General features: G+C 28.0%; 1 long non-coding RNA gene across 1 annotated transcript; it reads right to left on the bottom strand.

Annotated features, from left to right (window-relative positions):
• Positions 1-125: 125 nt before the first annotated feature.
• On the bottom strand, positions 126-989 carry LOC121227841 (uncharacterized). The gene is made up of 2 exons (XR_005925361.1): positions 849-989; positions 126-542 (listed from the first exon to the last, which is right to left on the bottom strand). It is a non-coding gene; the product is annotated as an uncharacterized lncRNA (long non-coding RNA).
• Between the last annotated feature and the right edge of the window lie 4,848 nt (positions 990-5,837).

The following is a 5,837-nucleotide window of genomic DNA, read 5'->3' as shown; positions in this document are numbered from 1 at the left end:
TGACCAATCTTATATTATTCTTTCCCCTCGTCTTATTGAAAGGCTTACGAAAACCATCGACTTTTTTGAAATAATCATTTGACTAAAATTCAAATAAAAATAATTAATCATGTCGTCTTTGGATATAAACGGGAAAAAAAGCTTAGAGATTGAGTTTAAATATGATATAAATCGTGTTATACATCAGTAATCACTGACTCGAGCCCTACTAGAGATTCGGGTCTTCAACCCATGACCTGGATAGGTCTCACCAGAAGATTAAGTGCGAAATGAACTACGAAGAGGATAACAAGGCAAGTTCATGGACTTAGCTCGCAAGGCAAAGCCAAGGACCCAGCTCATAACGTAAGGCCACAGATCCAGCTCGTAAGGACCCAGGGAGGGTCACCGTCTCAGTTCTCATACACCCAGAGAGCTCGTAGAAAGGGCCACATGCTCCGCAGGCCACCCAGACACGTGTCCAACAAGTACGGAACCTGCCCAGAATGTTAGTCCTAGGAACAGAAAGGACTGCATACTCCATAGACAAGTGCTTAGGAAACCTAGAGTTCGAAGAGAATGTTAGTACTAGGGACAGATAATATTAGTACCAAAGGCAGTGGAATCAAGATAAAATAGTAAGACCCTATTATGAGCGGTAATAATATTTGTAACAACATATATAAATACCCGAACACTCTTATCAATAACACACGATAAATAAAAATATATTACAATAGAAAATCAAGTCTAAATTAAAGGAATTAAATGGCTCGATTTTTATTTATGATAAAATTGAGCCTTGGATATTTAAAAAAGAAAAAAAATGACTTTTTTAAAATTAAAATATATTCAAAATGGAAGCAAACCCTTTAAAAGATCCATCAACTTGCAGTACTCTCCTATGGCCTTCTCATCTACACCATTCCTCATCAACAGCGGGAGAAACAACCAAACGGCAGTCACCACATGAAATCTGTTGCGGAAAGGATCGATTCGTGAACACCGATATGACTACAAGTAAATTGACCGGAACGAAAAATAAAGTGAACACAAGGATTTACGTGGTTCGGCTTTAATGCCTACGTCCACGGGCAGAGGCGAAAAGAAATTTCACTATAACAAGATGAAGATTACAAGTGTTTTACACTCAAGACACAACCCGAGAACCTCACAACTCTCAACCCCTATAGAAAACCCGAAAGCTAAAATCCTAGCTTTCAAAGAACAAGCTTTGCTCTCTCTTGGTTTGGGATGATTAATATGGCTAATGAACCTCTCTATTTATAAGAGAGTTCAAGGACATAATTGTCCAAAACTTTGGCAAAGATTTGTGGTTGAAAATGGACACCAACAACCATCCACTAATCCACTACCACCAACAACCCACTACCAACAACAACAATCCACTACCAATTTTAAGCCATTTCTTAACAGTTCTAAATAAGTCTTAACTCTTAACTTCTGTTGTTATTTGAGTGAATATTTGATATATTGATAATGTACTTTATTTTAACTTCTGTTCTTGTTTGAGTGAATATTTGATATATTGATAATATATTTTACTCTACTTGTACCTGTAGAGTCTAAAAACTTTTCAAACAGTGTACTCAATAATTTTCCTCCTTATTTTTAGAATTTTGTTTTCATGTATTACACTAGAAATTAATTATCCTTATATTCTTAATTTTTTATTAAATAGACTAAAATTTTATTTAATTTCTATGATTGTTCACTCTCTTTTTTTTAATCTTTTTACAGCGCCAATTTCTTTCCTTTATGAATTCACCCATCAACATATGTTTTTGTTTCCTTCTGCACAAGCTTTGTCATTTGGGTTTTTACAAAATTACTATTTTTTTTCATTCATGGTCAAAAAAGTATATTATATAAAAACAAATAGTAACGATCAAGATGCGATTTTTCTTGGGATCTTTCGAGATTCAAAATAATTAATGGATGAAATTAAATGTCAGAAAAATAAACTCTATTCAACTTTTCATCATGTCACATTAGATTTTTGGGAAAAACAATTGTAAAATTTTAGGAATTATGAGTAAAAAGAAAAGTATTTAATATATATTAAATATAAAATATGATAAATAATAAAAGTCAAACCTTTCACTCCAAATGCTTAAATGATTTTCATTTTGGAATAATTTCTGTTTGAAATCTTCTTTATTTTAAAAGTTTATGATTAAGGCTGCGTTCGGCATTAATTATCTAATGAGCTTTTAAGGAAAAAATACTTTTGTAGTAAAAGCAATAAAGAACGGGATAAAAATTAGAAGCTTTTTCAGCTTAAAAAAAGACATTTTTCTCAGATGAAAAAGCTAATTTTTGGTGGTTTTTTTTAGCCAAAAGTGCTTTTGAGGCTGATATTATATTTTTTACCTTATTTGTTGTCTTCCTTTTTTTCTCCTTTTTTTAGACGTTAGAACTCATTTTTTCCCCTTTTTTTCTTTTGTCTGAACTCACTTTTCCTAAAATATTTAAAATTAATACTATATATTAAAATATTAACAATAAGTTATAACAAATAATTTTTTATATTTTTGTTAAAATATCATAATATTAACTAATTTGAATATTATTTAAATACATATTTGTTACTTTATAATATCATGTCTAAAATGAACATTTTATTTCTCAAAAGTACTTTTTTACAGCAATACCAACCACTCAAAATTTTCAAAAATACTTCTCAAAAGCACTTTTCCACAGTATTTTTCAAAAATATTACCAAACTAGCCCTAAGTCTTTCTCTACTTATGTATTTATATTATGATCCTTTATTGGTTTTAAAATTTTTTAAATTTTATCATTGCCTTTAATTAAATTTATATTATTATTGAATTTTATTTATATTTACGAATGTATTATGAAAGTGAGTGTTATTTAAGCATCTCGTATTACGTGGGTTGACTTTCTAAAATTTATTTCATATATTTGATTTAGTTTAATTATTGCCTTTTTAAAAAAAATAGTTATTTCATGCTATCAATTTTGTTTTTACAATTTTGCATTGTATTCATTTATTAATTTTACTTGGGAATAAATAGATAAAATATAATTTTATGTTAACTATTTATTGTTTTTGGAATTTGTTATCAAAATCATATGATATAAGCTAAAATTGCATATTTTATGATAATAGACAATCATAATTACTTTCGCCAGTTATAATTAAAACAAAATAATAATTTAGTTTATAAGTATTATTTTTATTAATTTTTTAAAATATATATATTTAATTTAAGTTCGTATCATTTTGAGTTACTTGTTTTAATTAGTTCGAGTTTAAGTTGGATGCATTCAAATTACTAACTTTTCATAGTAAAATCGGATTGGTTGAGTCAAACTTTCATGTTTGAATCAAATTTAAAATACTTATGCTATTAGTACATCAATCTTTCGTAAATAATAATTCATTTGTAATTGGACCAGTTAATAAATTAAAATAATGTTTGATTTAGTCAAACAAAAATAATTTACGGTATAATCATTAGGCTCACGTTAATGTGATTATGCTTTATTTTACAAAAAAAATAATATTTAACTTGTAGAAAGTATAAATATTTGATCACAGTCCAAGTCAATTACAAGATAAAAATTAATCAAACAAATATATTTTTCAGAAAATAAAAAAGCATAAATTATAATTTTAAAAAATATTCCCAATTGTTAAAAAATAATAAATAAACCCAGACTGACAAGATTTATTTTTCTTTTAATTTTTTTTCTCGCAAATTGATAGATCCAACTTTCCCCGAGTAAACTGCCTCTCATCAACAGCTGTTGCTGTTGGTGTTGCCTCTTCCTCAGGTCCCCCCTCCCCATGTGCCAATTTTTTTCCCTTTGTAAAATTTTATCCATTGCATTTAATGGCAAAACTTTTTTTTCTTTTTCAATCTTAGAATTTTCAAAATTCATTATTCATATGAATATCGATTAAATATAAAACTTGAGTCGAGTTAAAATTTTAAATAGAGATAAAATATTTTTAATATTGATTTTTTTTTATAAATTTGAACTGATAAATTATTTAAGGAGCATCAACATCTTTATCACTCAACTTAATAGTAGGTGTTAATAAAAAAATGTTTTCAAATGTTGTTTAATTTTAGAATTTGATCAATCAATCACTATCAATAGAGACTTTATTTTGGTCAATTAACCATTTGTTCAAAGCAAAAGAAAAACTCAAGTCACTATACAAAGCAACCAAGAAAGAACCGAAACCAAAAAACTTAACCAGGCAGGACTGGTAGGCCATATTTGTCTAGAATATGGACTAAAGAAGATGGTGGCTGCAATCAGTCAAAAAAACACATCTCCTTCCTATAATAAGAAGCCACTCAATCAACAGCCAAATTAGCAGCACGATCATTAGAGATTAAAAGTAATTTTTTTTAAAGTTATGGTTTAGCTGGTTGAATTACCTATGAATTAATTTTATAATACTTTTAATTGATTTTTTAAATTTATTTAATTGATTATTGTTAAGCTTGAATATATGATATTTAATATTTAAATATTTAATTTAAAAATTAAATTCCAATCAATAAAGCATATCCATATTTAACAGAAGTTCAGTTAACATTATTATCATTTTAAGTCAAGTAAAAGAGATTAAATACTTGAAATTAAAAATACATTTTAAAAAGTATATAAAAATTAAAATTCAAAAGGTCAAAGAGTAAAGGGATTGGATGCAAAATTACACCAATTTGGAAACAGTGGATGAGGTAACCTTCGCGTAGCACTGATGCAAGTAAAAAAGGACTAGCTTAATTATTTGTGAAATATTTATTTATTTTTGTACATATTGTGAAATATTTATTTGTGGTGGAAAAGGTGAATCATAAAGAACGTTACTTGAAAAAATGGACAAAGGATATTGCAAATTTGCTTTTCAGCAATAATAGAGTATGAAGAAAAATGACAAAATTAAAGTAAATAACATTATCATTTTAAAAAAAAAAACTTTGTACTGTATATGTAAAAAAAAAGCTAGGTGTCTAGGTGTACATATCATAAATAAAATTAAATACAATATCAAATATAACATAAAAGGTAACCCTAAACACTTTAAAATAATTAAATACAATTACATATGTGTGAAATGTGGTAATATTGGTAGTATTTTTATACAATGCCTAGAATTATCCATAGCTTTTCCCTAACTCTTAAATAAGAGGATAATACGTTTCAGTAGACTCAAACCCATGTCCTCCTTCACTAACAACAATATCGATACCTATTGAACTATAACTCAATCAACACTTGAATTATTTTAGTACTAATAAAAAACTTGATCTAAATTCATCTTAGTCAATTCCTTAAATGTTACATGATCTAATATTAAAACTCTCTCTAAAGCTCAATTTAAGAATGTGAGATCATGATTTTATGACAATTAAGGTAAGGAAATAATTCTTTTTAAGGAAATAATTTTGACACATTTACGTTGTCTTAATATTATTTTTCATATATGATATTAAAAGGATTAAACTTTATTGTTCCTACCATTTTAATTTGCAATACACTAAACTTTCTGTAATGCTTTCGTCTTCATCGATCGATACTGAGAACAGGAATGGAGATGATATCTCTATTCTTGAGGATTCCAACACAAAGAAGGTTCGATTTAAGGAATCAGATGCAACTCCTGATGATGTGATGGTTGTGGATCCAGTACTAGTGCCTTCGTTGTCATGGAAGGATATGTTAATGGGAAAGGAAACTTTAGATTAGAATAACAAGAATGATGACCAACATTTTGCTGATAGCTTCTCCCTTACAGAGCAGGATGTCAAGAAATCTTTTGTTGATGGTGTTCCTTCCATTGACTTTTC

The sequence above is a fragment of the Gossypium hirsutum genome, chromosome A04, assembly GCF_007990345.1.
Source record: "Gossypium hirsutum isolate 1008001.06 chromosome A04, Gossypium_hirsutum_v2.1, whole genome shotgun sequence".
Taxonomy (NCBI): domain Eukaryota; kingdom Viridiplantae; phylum Streptophyta; class Magnoliopsida; order Malvales; family Malvaceae; genus Gossypium; species Gossypium hirsutum.
This window is presented reverse-complemented; position numbering and strand designations above follow the sequence as displayed.